Here is a 17,903-nt window from a genome sequence, read left to right as displayed (position 1 = left end):
ACGATAGTAACAAAAAGACTACAACATTGCGTGGAGGAAAACGAGCTATACCCTTATAGTATGTTCGGTTTCCGATCCAAGCTTTCGACACAGGATGTCCATCTGCAAATTAAACATGAGGTTCTCAGCAACATACCATACAACGGAGAACACATTTTAATGGCACAAGACATAAAAGGAGCTTTTGACAATGTAAGCCACGCGGCAATCCTGGAAGGCCTTAACAGCGTAGACTGCGGGAAGAAAGTACACGGATACGTCAAAGCCTTCCTCTCCAATAGAACAGCAACAATAGGTTTGGGAGAGATTCGATCGCAAAAATTCCCCACACCAAACAAGGGGACACCCCAAGGTTCAGTAATTTCCCCGATACTCTTTAACATCGCAACGATTGGCCTAGGGCATAAACTAAGCAAAATCTAAGGCATAAAACACGCTATTTATGCAGATGACATCACCATCTGGGCCACTAAAGGCTCGCTGTGCCAAAAAGAAAGCTATCTGCAAGAAGCAGCCACTCGCGTGGAAGAATACGTCGGGGAAAGAGGCCGTGAGTGCTCCACGGAGAAATCCGAGCTTCTGAGAATTACACGGGGCAAGAAAAGCAAAGAAAGCCTCAACATATGGCTAAAGGGGCAGCCGATACCGGAAAGCCAACAAATCAGGATCCTTGGAATGTGGGTGCAATCCAACCAGCGCTGCACCCACACGCTGAAAACACTCAAGCAGTCAACAACCCAAATAGCACGCATGATCACGCGGGTGTCACAAAAGAGATATGGGATGAAAGAAGGAGACACACTTAAGCTGGTTGGCAACCTGGTGGTCAGCAGGGTCGCATACTCACTCCCGTACTTCAACTGCACCAAACAGGAAATACAAGAAGCGGACACAATTTTACGCAAAGCGTACAAAACAGAACTTCACCTGCCGAACAATACATCGACAGAGAAACTAATGGCACTTGGTTTAAGCAACACCTTCGAAGAAGTAAAAAAAGCCCAAAGTATCGCACAGCTCATGAGACTCCAGCAGACCAAAACGGGAAGGGAACTGCTAATAAGGCTAGGCTTCGCGGAATCAATCAAAGAAACCCAAAGAACGGAGGGGATTCCTGATGAATATCGGAAAACATACACTGTTAGCCCCCTACCCAAAAACATGGACCCAAACCTCCACACGGCGCGAAGGGACGCAAGGGCGAAATACGTCGAAAAGTACCTGGCCACAAAAAACACAACAGTATACACAGATGCTGCAGTATACGCCAAGCAAAGAGGCACAAACATAGTAAAGACAGCTGCGATAGTAATAAGCCACGACTACAAAGAGATCAGCAGCGCGTCAATGAAGGACTGCTCGGTAACGGAAGCTGAGGAAATAGCCGTAGCTCTAGCGGCAGTGGAGGGCTACCGATCCGAAAGGTCTTTAACAATACTCACCGACTCGCAAACTACGTGTCGGAATTACATGAACGGCAGAATAGGACGCAGAGCACTTCACATCCTCCGCTCCTGCAGGGCTAACAACAAAATCAGGCATACAATTTTCTGGGTACCGGGACACGCTGGAATAGAAGGGAACCTAAGGGCGGACAAGGCAGCTCGAGAGCACACAAACCGAGCGGCCACAAGCACCGACCCTGAGGAACCCATACCAGTCAACCCAAGCTACTCAGACATATTGAATTACTATAAGGAGGTCCTAATCAAATACCCTCCACCCCACAACAGCCTAAATCACCATGAAGCAACCTCTTGGAGGAGGCTGCAAACAGGAACATATCCAAACCTAAACACACTGAGCAAGATGTTTCCCACCCAGAATAGAGACATATGCCCCTGGTGCGACGCCAAGCCCACCTTATATCACATTACATGGGAATGCGTTCAGAATCAACAATTCCTTCAAATAAAAGACCCGAGTGCGGAGCAGTGGGAGAGGGTGCTCTCCAGCAGCGACCCGAAAGTCCAGCATGGACTAGTAAGGCACGCTCGCCGAGTAGCCACCCTCAGTGGTGCCCTGGAATAGGGGCGTCGACCGTGCGCAGATGGGGAAGAAGACCGTGAAGATGGCCGACCACATCTGCCGCCGCTAATTTCTACCCAATTAGAGCAAATAAAGTTTTTCCTCCTCCTCTCGACCGGCAAAAGGTAAGTGTAGCACAATCAAGGCGCAACAACGTCCGGAGGCTCACGGAGCACAAATATGGACAGGGCTGTGTTCGTGTACATGCGCCTTCTGATGTCCTTGGGTCTGAGCGCTCACCTGTTGTCTTTAGGCACCCGGAACAACCTTGCAGGACTTGTTTTTGAGGTATGAGTCGTGAAACGGGTGAAACGTCGGGGAGCGCAAGCACACGGCTACCAAGGAGCACGAAACTGACGAAACTACCCATGCCGGTCAACGCATGGTCAATGCACAGCCGCGCACGCTTCCCGATAAGAGCAGATAACGAAAAGTGAAACGTCATGCAGCGGGCTAAGCCAACACCCTCTAGAGAACTTAAGGCCTTCAGGCTGAATCAGCATAATCTTGATCAGCATAATCTAGATTGGAATAAGTACATGTGTCCCCAATAAAATCGTTCATACGCAATTGTGAAGCTAATAGAGTGCGTTACATTCATCATTGCCGCGCCATAAAAACCATAAGTACAAAAATATGGAAGGAAAAGTTTTTAAGGATTCAATTTATTTAAAGTAATAGGTATGAAGTGTGGGGTATAATAAATAATACTAATTATTATAATGCACAAAAACGTACATTACAAAGACGACAAAGCGCGACGCTATAAAAAGCTGCTGGAATCAATACCTGCACATGTTTTACAAAGCTGTTTTGTATCTGTGCCACTAAATAAATGCTTTGTAAGGTGCCTGCTGCTCATTCCGCAGTTTAGATGAATAAACAGTGTGGAGTGCTTAATAAAAGCATACGGCTGCTAGGTGAACCAAGCCGCGTTCCCTTCGTCGAACCCGTATCCCCGAGCGTGCCGATGGCCTCTTCTCCGTGACGTCATTCGCCGAGCGCTCCGGCCTTCTTGTCTAGGAGGTGTTGGCTAAGCTGGCGCCGGGCCGGCGGAACCACACGGCGCGCGCGCGGAGACAGTCGAAGGAGAGGGAGTTACGAGGGAGGGCGAGGAGATTGGTGGGGGGAAGGGATCGGCCACCTGGATCGGCGCGCATGGGCGCGACGATCTACGAGGCCACGCTAGGGAAGCGGATTTTCGGCTTCGCCCTGATCATAGATTGCGCCAATTACCTCTGCCACCTACAGTTACTGTATGGGCAACCAGCGCTGAAGCTTCGCGTGCCGACAGCAGCGCCGTAACACACAGCCTAGCGAGCGGTAGACACAGTTTCCAGTAGCACACGCAGTGATTTCGTGTCAGCAAATTCACCGATTGTCTTGAGTCACACTTTTCACGGCTCCTCAAACGGCAGGGAACCGACGTGCCATGACGTAGCAGCGCATGCGCTCTACGCAGCGCGCATGGCCATGGACAGAACTTGGCTGGCCGCATCGGGCTAGACAAACATTGATACAGGCGCACGTTTCTTATCGCTAAATATGTCGTGCCATCTTCGTAGCCTCCCTATCGGACGGTTTCAGCATATTTTAGTAACGCATGAAAAATGTCGTAGCGCCTCCTGGCCAGCGCTGGTTCCCCATATGCTGTATAGCACATACTGTATAGCATATACAGTAACTCTACTGCCCCCGAAGCCGTGGAGTTTCCCACCGCGGTCCTTACTTCTTATGGTTGCGTGCTGATTTGCTATCGCAATCAATGCTTCGCCTTTCGGGCAAAACTGCGACTTTTTTTGTAGTACGTTTACCGCGCCATCAATGCTATGGCTTGCCTTTGATGTAAACATGCACTTTCAGCCCTTACGCTACACTAAGTGTGGCAAATAAGTACTGCAACACCAGCTCATTCAAACCACGTGCTCAAAGCAGAATGTTGGTATGATACCGCTTACGTTTCAGCCCAACATGCTGCATGAAATTATGTATACGTAAGCGACACGCGTAGCCCAATGTAAAAAAATAAATGTGAAAAAGAAAGAAGAAACGGAACATTTTTTTTCATTTTTACTCAAGAAAATTTCATTTAGTGGAAGCAAAAGATATTATTTCATTTAAAAAATGACCGTTTTCTGTTTATGGTGGACGAAAGATTATTTCTTGAATTTAACAGACTTTCTGCCCATGAGGTAATCAATACTACCAGTGAAACGAGATTCGTGCGTCTGTTTACCATCCTCAATTAACATTTTTGTGCAGTTTCAGCAATCGCGCAAGTATAGGCAGGTACATCTCCTGTGCACGAGTCTCATTTTCTCAATGAGCTACATCTGCAGTCAGGGCGAGTGATGCCGCTCAGACCATGGCTACATAAACCTCTGGAATGGTTGCCTGGATGTGTCGCGTAGGGCCCTTAGCGCCGGATGTGTTGCCATCGGACAAATGTCACGTGCTCTACCTAGCGTGCTTATCTGTATATGCATGATTTGTAACAACTGCATCGCAGTATTTTACTGTCTCTTACTACGTGGAAGCTGCAGTCACGAGGGGAGCAAAAGTTACTGCCTTCATGGAATAAGATTGCCTAATAATTTTTTTCTGTGAAATTACAGAAAAGCAACAAAGATATTTTAGTAAATTCACAGAAAAAAGAAGTCAAAAGTAGAGATCAGAAAATAAATGTTAGGAAAATTGTCCTTTTCTTTCTTTTGCGAGCTATTTTAACAGTGAGCGCTCTGATTTATTGAGGTGAGCACCACATTTAGCCCATAGAACTGTGCTTTCCAGTTTTCCTACGTCCTCAGCGTCACTTGACCGGACGACCGTCCAGAGTGCAGTCGGTAGTGCTGCAATCATTGCAAAGTTTTCTTTAAATGACTTCCGCCACTGAAGTTGTCATTCGCCTGCCTGCGACCTTGACTTTCTCGTGGCAATTCTGTGCGCCGGTTGCCAGAAGGGCATAGTACATCCCCCTTGTCACCGTAGTTGTGCAAGCAGAAATACATCTGAAAAATGTTTGGAAAACATATCTGGAGACACTACCACATACACATCCGACACCAGGTAGCGAGCTCTCTTTTTGCGAGTGTGAACAGAGAATATGATAGGCTGCAGCCGTATACATTCATGCCGGCGTCCTTAAATGTTAACCCTTTCTATGCATGCTAAAGCAGTGCCCTTTAAAAATAGGGGAGAATTAACGCGTTCCATATGTATTATTTATGCGTACCCAACGAAACAAACATAATATGTCTGGCCCGATTTAATCTCGGCCACCAGCGGAACACAGTATCTCAGATCGTCTTTTGCGAAAGCTAGCAACAGAGATCAATCGAGTTCGCGAAGACATAGAAAAAAGCTTTTTGTTCGTGTACTAATCCTCGTAGTTTCAGCAAGTTTATCGCGATCCACGTATCTCTTCGGTTACACACCAACATAGGTATATGGCTGCAGGGGCCACTTTTATTTAGGCTTTCCTTTATTCATTCAGTTCTGGGAATTTACGTGCCGAAACCGCGATCGCATTATGAGGCGCGCAGTGGCGGGCGACTCCGGCCCGCTGCTCCGGAATAATTTTGGCCCGGAGGGGTTCTTTAATCAGCGCCCGAATCTAAGTACACGAGCGTTCTTGCTTTAAGCCCCCATTGAAATACGGCCGCGGCCGCCGGGATCGAACCCAAAGCCTCGAGCTCAGTACACCGCGACGTGATAACCACTACGCTACCGCGGTGGATCATCTAGGCTTCGCGGATGTATACGTCCCTCTTTCCCGCCTGTAGCTCGGCCTGATAGCGGAGCAGATCAGCTTCGATTTCTATCTTAGTAGCTCTCGAGCATAGATTTCAAAGGAGGCATAAATACACAAGCACGTCTCACAGTGGGGGAAAAAAAAAACTGATGGTGAGACCTCCTGCCCCTCCCCCCCCCCCAAAGAAAGATAACTATATAATGAAAAGCATCCGATTATTCAGAACAGCTAACATCATACAGTGTAGACCAAATATCAGGGTGTGCAATACAACAACGCAAACCAACAAAACTAGGGAATTACTTGCCGCCTATTTAACAAATATAAATGCATATTAATTTTAAATGAATCAGTCGGAACCCTCCTGCAAGCAATAAATTCCATAATGAAACAAATGAAAAATTCGCAACGAGCTCGCCGTAATCAGCTCTATAGGGTTAGGTACTAACTAAGTAGTTATTTGTTGTGGAAAAAATCAGTCAACGGAACATCAACATGCTGACTAGCATGTGGCGGAAAGCAAGATTTCCAGACACGCGCTTAAACATCAAAATAGCAAAAAAATATCCGTTCAGGTTTTTAACAGATGAAATACTATGCGCGAAAAGAACCAGTGAACCACGGTTGGACACAAGACCGCTAAAGGTTATTATTTGTATTGCTTGATTCTGAATGTGCTGAACTAGCGATAAGGAAGTGACGTACTTGTGTCCCCATGATGAGATGCGATAGCTGCTGTGACCATGATGGAAGGCGTAATAGAGCGACAAAAGGGTTTCAAATTTGAAATAAGGACTAACTTTTAGCAAAATTCAAATTCCGTATGCGGCTTCGCGTGTAAAAAAATTAAATGATAGAGTTTTACGCGCCAAAACTACGATCCGAGTACGAGGCACGCCGTAGTGGGTGCTCCGGAAATTCGGACCAGCTGAGGCTGTTCAACTTGCACGTATATCTAAACACTCGGATTTCGTCCCCATCGAAATCCGGCCGCAGTGGCCGGCATTGGATCACGCGACCTCGTCCATGATCAGCAGCCCAACACTGTAGCCACTAAGCAACCGCAACGGGCCGCTTTGCGTCTAAGCTTATGGAGTCTTACGTCTTTTGCGAGCTCAACCACGAAGAACGTAGCACTGTCCCTAGCGTAGATGACATTGTTGCCTAAACAAGCAGAGAGAGCGCAAGGAACGGTTCGAGGAGCAGACGAGGAGATAACAAAATAAGATTCGCTAGCATTGAGAACGAGTCTGTTCTTCTGACATCAGTCAGTAACATTTGTTATTCCATCGTAAATAGTAGCAGTCAGTGAATTCAATTGATCAGCTGCAGTCAGAATCATAACCAGGAATTATGGGCATTTCGTTCGGCTTCCCTTTTTCGCCAGCATGTGGCGTATCGACCTTAAAGAATTCGACATTCGCGCTAGGACGTATGGCACCATGACGCGCAACTAAAGAAAAAAGAAACGCCACCACGAGACTGACGCTTCACCACGGCACTTGGAAGCGAGTGCGCCTACGTATCGGCGTTATCACGAAGACGGCCAGCTACTTGCTCGACCGGCAATGAATCCAGCATTTTGCTAGACACCCGGCCAGACAGCTCGTCGGCATTCCGGGTGAGATGTCAGGTCGAGGGTACGGCTCCCGCGAAGCTTCCGTTGAACATTTCCTCGATTGCTCTCTCTTTTATTTGTGCGCCAGTGTGGCCGTAGGCTTGCGTATAAGTCAGCGTTCTGTTTCTTGAGTTTCCTACGGAACCAGCGTGGGAGTGGTTTTATGAGAAAACCGCTGCAGGGATTTCCATTATTTTTATCTTAATTAAGAGATGACGTTAAATTACGCTGACTGCAGTAAACAGAATTTTGGTTTAATGCATGGAATTGATTACATGAATTGCAGGAAATCTGTAAACTTAAAGAACAACAGAAGCACGAAGTTCACAAAGTCACCCAATTCAGTACGTAAAACAAATATCGTATTTTGGAGCATGAAAAGGGAACCCGTTTGATGTGTGAATTTACATGCTATGCAAATTTGCTACAATGTTTGTAATGGCTTTGCAAATACAGCATTCGAAAATCCGTGCTATATTTCAGTGTGGTGTATGATATTCTGACATTCTTACGCGCGTTCTAGGTTTACGCCTCAACAGGACATGGGGCATCCAAGACGGCGGAAGAGGAGGTAGACGACGTGCGGCTGGCTAGCTGAAGGTGAGGTCGCTGGACAATGTTCGATGTCCGCAGATACCTCCGCCCATTTGTATGTTTATTAATAAGGTGTACGTAATAGTTGGCGGAGTTTCAACAATGGCCTTAGCGGACACGGGCGCAACCGTTTCAGTGATGACTCTTGCGTTTCAAAAGCTTCCTAAGACGGAACGTGATGTTTCGCTGGGACCGTACCGATACGACTCCCGGAGTGAGTGGGGAGCTGTTGCATCCTGTCGGGGTGTGCAATGTAGACGTTATCCTGGGCGGTCAAATATTTAACGCACAGTTCGATGTTCTACTCCATTCCACGCTCGACGTAATCATTGGCCTTGAAATTTTTGAAACCGCTTGGGGCCACTGTCTACGGCAGAACGGGAGAAATCAGTGTAGGTACGAGCTTTTCGGCTGCGTTTATGGAAATCTCGCCGCATCACGATAGTGCCATTTGTGTATCCAGGGGTACAGTTGTGGCTCCGTTATCTGCAACCTGTGTTTCAGTCTCCCGTTTCCCTACCAGCGATGGAACGTTTGACGCTGCCGTGGAGCCCGTTCATCTGAGATGCATCAATAGGAATGCTCTGTTTCCGCATTGCACGCTGCCAGTTGTTCACGGACGCACTAAGTATTGGACTGCAAACTGTTTCAGTGAATCTGCAACACTAACACAGGCCCCGACACTTGCCGCCAACCGTGAAGGTCAAGTGCCGTCACTCGCCGTTCTTACAGAGGCCTCTGATTCTGCGGATGAACGCCATTTCGTTAATGCATGCCCTGCCGAGACTCCTCCGCTCCAGCTATATGGTGAACAAGTCGCTCAGCACTAAGCAGCGTCCCGAAGTGGCAAATACTCTGCTAAAACATGCCGGACTGTTTGACGTTTCACAGTGTCAAAGATTGGGGTACCATTACTTGCACTCTCCGAACCGGAGGGGATGGCCGACAACAAACCCACACCGGGTGCATTTACGGATGGTTCCAGTGCTGACTGGCGATAAGGTCCGCGCGCCTGACGGAAGCGTGGACCAGAGGCACGAGACGGGAGGCGGCGTTAAGACGCACGCTCAATTTAACAAAATAAAATCATGCCAGTGACATGATAAACACAAAAGAATAAGCAAACTGTAAGCAGATGGTGTCAAGCTTCGCGGAAGGCGTGCGGGTCACACAAAACACACACTCTGATGCGACGCGCGACGCAAAGCCAACTACGTGGAAATGTCTAACACTCGCGAAAAGAAGAATAGCCGACACAAATGAAAAAATGGCTGTGGCTTAGGTAAGGTTAAGCCCAGGATGCGAAGCATACTAGCCTTTATTTTAGTTGTTGAACCACTGTTTAGCCTGGTGAACTGCTGTTGCTTGGCTATATTTGGTTCGGCTAGACGAAGAAACAACTCATGCATTACTTCTTCGCCTTCAAGAGTGGAACGCGACAGCGTTCCCGTCGACCCGCCAAGGGGTGTAAGACAATGGGCTACAGGGCAGCGACTACGCGTCCCGCATTGGACGCGGTGAGCGTCGAGCAAAGCAGCGTTCGGCGCGGCAACGAAATGTGCGCCTGAGCAAGAGACGCACGCCTTAGAAACAGCGCGTTTCTAAGGCAACACCGCATTCACTAGAGGCGCTTTTGTACCGCTTTGAAGCGTTGTACTCGTGGCTCAGTGGTAGCGTCTCCGTCCCACACTCCGGAGACCCTGGTTCGATTCCCACCCAGCCCGTCTTGCAAGAGTTGAGCCAAAGCCACTTCTCCTCTGTCGTGACGTCACGGTGTCACGTGATTTCATGGTCACCGCCGCGCCTGAGGAGCTGGGTTGAGCCCTCGTAATATGCTTCGCATAAAAATACACGAGAGAATAAACGCGGCAAACACTACACTTCAGAACGGGACATTCAAAAACGAACACGCGATGAATAAGTAAATGAAAGACGAAACGCGATTAAAGAAAAGAGTCCGGCGGAACGTCCTGAGAGCATGTTGGATGACGAGGATTTTCTGTGGCTTGCTCGCCGAGGTCTCGATCTGAAGAAGCGTCGGGCTCTGGTACCTCGCTGCCGAAGATCTTGACGGACTTGCACCGTCAGTCGATCTACCGGCGAATACTTCGCCCTGAGGGTTTCAGCCTGCGGACCACATGTTCAGCTGTATCTCGGTACACAACCGCGCCGCACCATCTCCCAAACTACTCTGCCCGCTCGCCGCGGCTAGCTCGTCCTTCGTCACTCTCCGTCGACCCACGTGACCAACCGGTCCGGCGAGCTCGGGGGCAATGGGGAGCTATCCTCCCTATCGCCGTGTAAGCGGCGCTGCAGCGGCGCTGCAGCGGCAATGGCGGCCATCTCGAGATAATAAGCCGCGTTTACATGAATGCGACAGTGTCGCATCGCATCGCATTTCTAGCGCATCACATTCATGTAAACAGCAGTAATGCGCTAGGAAGGCGCATCGCATTAATGCGCCAGGCGAGGGTAGATTTACGGACGCGAGTCGACTCTCGCGGAGCATGTAAACGCAGGATCGTCGCATTAGGAATGATGGGAAGGAATTAGCCACCAACATGGCGGCGCTCCCGGCTGCTTGCTTCGAATTGAATTTGGCCTTGCTTTTGTAAAATGCACTTCGTTCGCAGCAAATGATTGTGTAAACGGCTTTCGCTTAGTCTCAGGCCGCTTCGACGACAGAGTATTATGGATACCCTTGTGGGGTTTTCGAGATCGCTCCTCGTTTCGAACGAGTCGAAGCCTAACGAAACAAACATTCGAGATGTCAGCGCTACCTATCGCTAGTGTCGGAAAATAGCCGCAATGAAGGCATATGGCCTCTGAGGTCCGAAGACCTCGCTGGCCAACTAAAGCTGCAAAACACGTGCGCGGCTTTGCGTCCGCTACACTATTAGCCCCGAGAACGAACTACAGGGGCGCTGCGAGCGCCGCTCGCGTGACGTCATGGCAAGGACTCGCGCCTGTCGTCTGCTACAGCTCGGGCGGTGTCCGGGCGCTTTCGGCGGTGTTGTCGTTTGCGCGCCCTCGTTCTCTTTGCTTGTATACTTATGGCGGTCGTCTCAAATATATTTTCACGACGTCTTCATTTGCGAAAATTTATTCAAAGAGCTTATTTCTTAGACGACAATGCAGCTCTCGAAGGCAACGCTACAGTGCCAGCCGAAGGAGCGCAGACTGCAGCCCATTGCGGGTTTTTCAATCGACAACCGCAAAAATATAGAAAATAAGAATTCACGTATGATACGATACTTGCCGCGGTGCAACAAGTATGTCGCAGACGCTGGCTATATATGACTTCTGCAACAGTTACAATCCGCTAAAACTGATTTGCTCACGACGAGTAGTTCATGGTGTAATATCGAATTTTTGCGTTTCTTCACAGAAACGCTCGGCGGTACCACGAGGACTTAGCTAATACTGCTGTTAGGTTCTACAAGTACAACTTGCTTCTTTGACTGCTTCTTAAAATTAGGCGGTTCTTCACGTGCTTATTTTAAGCGGCGGCAATTTGAAGTAAAGCTAATGAAGGCTTACGTCTATTTACAGAATACAAAATGGAATGTACCAATATATATTCCCTTTCTGTGCTACATGTTCAAGTCACTTGAGAAATTTACTGGTGTTTGTTGCTTGAGGAATATACATGGCGAATTTGTTTGGCGAACTGACACAGGCTACTCGGCCTAAATTTTTTAGTGAAATATGCCTGTTGGACCGCATGCTGCAGCCAGAAAGAAGTCGAAGCGTCAATCATTAGTAGTATGGGACATATTGAAGATAATTCCCCTGTGGAGGGTCAAAAATCAAGTGAATATATATGTAAGTCTTGTGGTGTTTTCATTATGAATGTTTGCGATTGGATTGGAGCAAACTTTATTTTGCCTGCAGTTGGGCGAGGTTCTCTTTTATGTACCGACGACGCGAATAGTTCTCCGTTTGCACAATTAAGCAACGCTGGCGCTGTAGTAGCTCGAGAATACTTTAGCCATTCCAATTGGAGCTGTAAAAAATGCTTTATGGTTTCAATTCGAAATAGTAGTGAACTGATGAGTTTCACGAACAAAGCGTGCCTCGCCATACCGACAGTCGGTTGCTACCGTTGCGTGATGGGTGTGCCATATTGTCGATAAAGGCTGCTGAGGGCCACTATGAAACATTTCATCGCTTGCAATTGATTGGCTCTCGATCTTAACAACGAAGCTTTTCTCTCAGGTGATTGCTACTATGGTATTTGTGAATTAACTATGTAAATACTCTACATGACGTGCCGTCGTGTTAGCAGCCATGAGCGATTCGTTTTTTGGAGTCCTGTTTCTGAGAGGGGTGAAACTAGCAGCAAACTTTTTCATAAAAAATAGTCGCCTAACTCTTTCTTTTACGTATATTTGGCTAGAACAACTCACCAGTGTAATAAGAATCATGATGACAGCTTCGCTGGGCAATGTCTTTCTAACACGGATAACATGCTGACGCCAATTACCAAGATTTTCTTTCGTGTAAAATGCAATGTCTCTCATAGCTAAATTCTAAGGCAATGTTAAGTGTTTAGCCAAGCATCGTACACAACTTCGCGTATTGAATTTGCAGACATTCTTTTTACGCAAAATTTATGGACAGAGACGGCGCATATGTGCATTGTAAAACCAGTAGCCCCGTTCAACGTTACATAGCTTGCGATATCCAAGCCCCAAATTTTATTGACTCACGTGCTTTAGGAGAAGAAACTGTGGTTCAGGCATGGCAGCAGAAAGAAGCCGACATACCCTTCAATAAGTGGCGGCTCGAGCCACCCATACCCCAAGCATACACGAAGGGAACGAGCGCGCGCGGCCGCCGAGCGAGACGGAGCGAGCGGCGTCCTGGCCGTGACGTCACACGCGAGAGGGCGCCACTCCTAATTCTCGCCGCTAATAGCGTATAGCGTATGCTATAAGTTGCGTACGCTACACTAAACTGTCTATTTCTCGGCACCCGAACACCAACGTGCACTCGGCCTACTACCGGAAACCAGTTACACCGGAAGTCGGTTGGGCGCTGCATGTAAACGGCGTCGCATTGCCTTTCCCAAATGCGCTTGGAAATGCGATGCGCCACTGTCGCATTCATGTAAACGGGGCTATAGACGCGGGCACGCACTCCGCGGCACACAGAAAGAGTGGCCACCATCGCATAGATACGGGATCTGCCCAACCTTTGCGACGGAAGCCTTTCGGAGTCTCGCCATCGGAACGCAAGGTGATCAACGACCGAGTCTGCGAAATGCTAAATAAGAATGTAATCCAAGAATAGTGTAGTTCGTGGGCAGCGCCAGTGATTTTGGCTAGAAAGGATAATGGTACATGGCGAATTTTGTGCTCACTGTCGGCGCCTCAACACCAACACTAAAAGGGACGCGTATCCTCTTCCACGTCTTGATGATGCTATCGCCTGCCTTTCATTAGCATCGTATTTTTCGTCCGTCGACTTGAGGTCGGGGTATACTGGCGGATTCCTGTGCACAAGGCAAACAAAGAGAAAGCAGCATTTGTAACACCAGAGGGACTTTTTGAATTGAATGTGATGCCGTTCGGGCTGTGTAATACGTTTGCAAGTTTTGGGCGCTTCATGGACAACATCCTGCGTGGTTTTAAGTGGGAAGTGTTCATGTGCTATTTAGACAATGTAGGGATTTTCGAGTGCATGTTCAGTGAGCAAAACGCACTTCTCGATCTCCTGCTAGACTGCTTGGGAAAAGCGGGTTTGGTGCTCAACTTGAACCAATGCCATTTGGAGAGTGTCAAACACTGGTTCCGGGCCACCTACTGGATAAGGGCCGCCTACGACCCAATCCAGCGAAGAGTGCTGCTGTTAAAGCCTTCAAACACAAACACGACTCCAAACACGACACCAAAGAACACGTCGTTGTCTATGCGAGTCGCTCCTTAAGCAAGACCGAGCGCAACTACACCGTTACAGAGCAAGAATGTCTTGCAGTGATTTTCACAGTACAGCGCTTCCGGTCATACTTTTACGGGCGCCTCTTCACAGTGGTGAGAGACCATCATTCTGGCTGGTGAATCTCCATGATCCATCAGGTCGGCTTGCGCGTTGGGCACTTCGTTTACAGGAGTATGATTTTACTGTTTCTTCACACTAGGTCCTTCTGTAAAAATTGATTATCAAAATACCACATACCCATTACGATCACTCACCTCGAGAACACTAACTGTTCCAAAATATAGCACTAATTATGGATCATTTACATTCTCGCATGCCGCATCGCAGATATGGAATGGATTACCAACAGATCTAACAGCACAAGGGCCATTTATTAGCTACTAAACTACCCTTCCCTCTTTTATGCTCGCGTCACTTGCTGAATGAGTATTTACCATATTTGTGCCGTCACGCACATTGTTATTTTTTCTCACGCGCTCTAGGGCTTCTACAGCACCATATAACATATGGGTCGTTCAGTGTTCGCATACCCTAGACCCTAGACCCTAGACACATCCGGGAGGGGTGCATGCCCCACCGACTCGGATCCCATGGATGCAGCACCGACGACATACCACGAGATAACAAACTACTACAAGCAAAAAAGGCGAATGTATCCGCCTCCAAATGCAAGCCTCACGCGAGCGCAAGCCTCAATCCTGCGTCGAACACAAACTAAGTCGTTCCCCAGCCCACATTGGCTGGCCATAATTACCAATGGGCAATGGAACCCAATATGTCAAAACTGCACAAATCAAACATTGGCTACCCAAAATTACATTCTTTGGGGGTGCGAGGGCTTACTCCCTCGCAGGTCGCTCCTGCCAGCTCCCTCACAACAGACGTGGCAGGAGCTGCCCAGAACGCCCGATGAAAAACTACAAAAAGCCCTCGTTGCCTGGGCCGAAAGGGTCGCTCCTCGTGAGGGGCCATCCTAGGACTCGGGCCTGCCAGATCATAACTGAGCAGAATCTCAATAAAGTTGTTACCACCACCACCAACATAGGGGTCCGCTTCAAGACTCCTACGAGAACAATAGGGCCCCACATATACGTTTACCTAGGTCAACTAATCACAGGGAACCCTGGCCATGAGAAGGAGATTCACAGAATAAAAATGGGTTGGATCGCATACGGTAGACATCGTGAGCTCCTGACTGGGAGCTTACCGTTATCATTGAATAGGAAAGTATAAAATCAGTGCATTTTACCTGTGCTGACATATGGGGCAGTGACTTGGAGGCTGACAAAGAAGCTTGAGAACAAGGACCGCGAAAACAGTGATGGAACAAAGAATGCTAGGCATAAGTTTAAGAGACAGAAAGAGAGCGGTGGTGGATCAGAGAGCAAACGGGTATAGAAGATATTCTGATAGACATTAAGAGAAAAAAAAATGGCACTAGGGCAGGTCATGTAATGCGCAGATTAGATAAATGGTTGGACCATTATGGTGGCAGAATGGGTACCACGAGAAGGGAAGCGCAGTAGAGGACGGCAGAAGACTATGTGGCGCGACGAAATTAGGAAATTTGCGGGTGCTAGTTATAATCGGTTGGCGCAGGACAGGGCTGATTGGAGATTGCATGGGAGAGGCCTTCGTATTGCAGTGGACATAAATAAGCTGACGACGATGATAACCTTTATACCATACACGATGTACATCTCTTCCCATGATCAACAAAGAACTTGAACTTGAGAACTACAACTTGTAGAAGCGCCCGTCGGCACGCCGACGCTGGCTGCCTCTCGCGCATGCCGCTTCCAACGACGGAATGCGGAGCGGACAACTTCGATCGCTATATCAAATCACTGGAGGCAGGATTTACTGATATTAATGCCTTCAGGATAGAGCAACAGAAAGACAGAACTTTAGAGCCACTGATCCCTACTGTGATCACTTCTGTGGGTATATACAGGGCGCATATCTTTCTGGCATGTCTTTCCTTCTCTATAAGCTCTGTCAATTTTGGCCACAGCAGGCGCTAGCTATCCCTAAATCATAGCTATATGAAAAGCAGACTGCAAAAATAAAAATAAATCCAACTGAAGAGCCATGTCAGAGCAGTTATATAACAGGATGACCAGAATCGAACAAAGCGCATTCGTGGATCACAGAGAAAATAGATATGAACGGGGAAAGATCCACATCCACCCGTCTTGTAGCACCAAGCTACAGAGGCAACCCCTACGAGTGTCTTAGAAAGAAAGCTATGCAGTTGATGGACAATTCTTGGGACAAAGACGAATGTTTTTTCAACTTCAAAGCTTTCTTTCTAAGAAATCCTTATGCGTTACCTTTGTAGCTTCGTGCTTCAAGAGGAGTGGATGCCAATTTTACCCTGTGATGGACTTTCACCACCTTGCGGGCTTCTGCAGAACTTATTTGCCAGAAAATAGAGATCAAGAAAAACAAAGCGACCTGTTGAACAAGTTTGAATAGGTCATATGGGAACACAGAGATAAACAAAGAAATGCGCGTACCCTACCCTTCATTGTAACAGTATTTTCTCTGTGACTCAGGAACGCGTATAGAAGCTGCGGGAATGTCAACGGAAGACTCACAGAGAATGTGGTGTCCCCTTGGGCGACACAGCTCGTGTTTCCTAAAGCGAAGTGTTGCGTTTCTTGCTTTACTTCACTGTAGACTTTTCTGTGACTGAGACTTTGATAATGCATGCACGTAACACCTGCGATGTTCGCGACCCCAGGGCGTGGATTGGCTTGCTAGAAACGCGGTTCCTTTTCTGCACATCCTGCCTCTACATTTACCAGAATACCAGTGGCCGAATTCACGCAACTTTTCGCTCGTGAGAACTGTTCGGCCCTGTCCAGTCCCGTTTGCTAATGTATTTGCTGCTACTCTTCCTCGACGCCTACTCTTATGAATGTCTAGATAGCGTAGAAACGGTTTCGTGATTACTGGTCAAACTTTTGTTTAAACTGAATGAATGAAATTCTAGGGTCATACGAGTGAGAAGCACGAGCTGATTGTGAGGTATGGTGCAGTGGTGAACTCCGGATATTGTGGCCTCCTGGGAGTTCAGAGCGAAATGCAAACATTATTCCATACAAGCATGTAATGGCGTTCACAATTTAATGTGCGGTCAAATTAGGAACTGCGGAATGACTGAAAGGTAAGCAAGTTGGTGGCGGACTCAAAGCTATGCCTGGGGAGGCGCCACGCAACACATTCAAAAGACGAGACACGAAGGAGACATAGAAGGCATGACTTGTCTATTTCCTTAGCAACTCGGAAACGATAGACTTCGTTCAGATATCTGGCGCACCATGACAATGACACTAATGAAACAAAATAACAGCATGTCACCAGCTGCACGTAGAGTGGCGTGTTGCTTTACGGAGAGAAGTGTAAATCTGGAAACATGCTCGTTGGTTTAAGAGATGCGGCTAAGATCGGCCAAACGAAAACTGTATTTCCCTAAATTGAGACAATCCATAGGTTGCCTAAATGTGAGCAATTCTTATTGAACGACGGAAAGTTACCCTACACATGTCGGCTTCTCCACGCCTTTACTGAAGATTCTTTATACCACCGGCGGCACTGCTGCCTGCAGAATTATTCCATCAGGGAGGAAAATGGAAAAGAGGAAATTCAAAATGTCGAGCATCTTTGGTTATCAGGTACAATGAGTGGGAAAAAAACTTGACTGGGCGTTACGTATCTGTGGACCGGAAATATTTGCACAAAGAAAAATAAAGAGTTAGTGGAACGCATAAGTGCAGATATTAAGTGTTTCGGGAATGATGCCGAAATTATCCTATTAGGTGACATGAATGCCCACATACAGGATTTAGATGGCTATACCGACAACGGGAAGTCAATGCTAGACCTTTGCAAGCAACATAACCTCGTTATCGTGAATACAGGGCGGAAGTGTTAAGGGCAGATCAAGTGGGAAGTGGGAATACG

General features: G+C 47.7%; 1 protein-coding gene across 4 annotated transcripts in view; it reads left to right on the top strand.

Moving 5' to 3' along the window:
- The window catches only part of LOC139052143 (uncharacterized), a 122,949-nt gene that overhangs the window by 17,907 nt on the left and 87,139 nt on the right, over positions 1 to 17,903 (top strand). For 3 of the 4 annotated variants that reach the window (XR_011509733.1, XR_011509732.1, XM_070529232.1), the window contains exon 2: positions 7,921 to 7,997. The gene's annotated coding sequence lies outside the window, so the exon portion shown is untranslated. Of the gene's footprint in view, positions 1 to 7,276; positions 7,401 to 7,920; positions 7,998 to 17,903 lie in introns of those variants that run through there. The other variant, XM_070529233.1, reaches the window with a different exon arrangement.

This window comes from Dermacentor albipictus, unplaced genomic scaffold, assembly GCF_038994185.2.
Source record: "Dermacentor albipictus isolate Rhodes 1998 colony unplaced genomic scaffold, USDA_Dalb.pri_finalv2 scaffold_19, whole genome shotgun sequence".
NCBI classification, from domain to species: domain Eukaryota; kingdom Metazoa; phylum Arthropoda; class Arachnida; order Ixodida; family Ixodidae; genus Dermacentor; species Dermacentor albipictus.
Note: the sequence above shows the minus strand (reverse complement) of the source record. Positions and strands in the feature narration are given on the sequence as shown.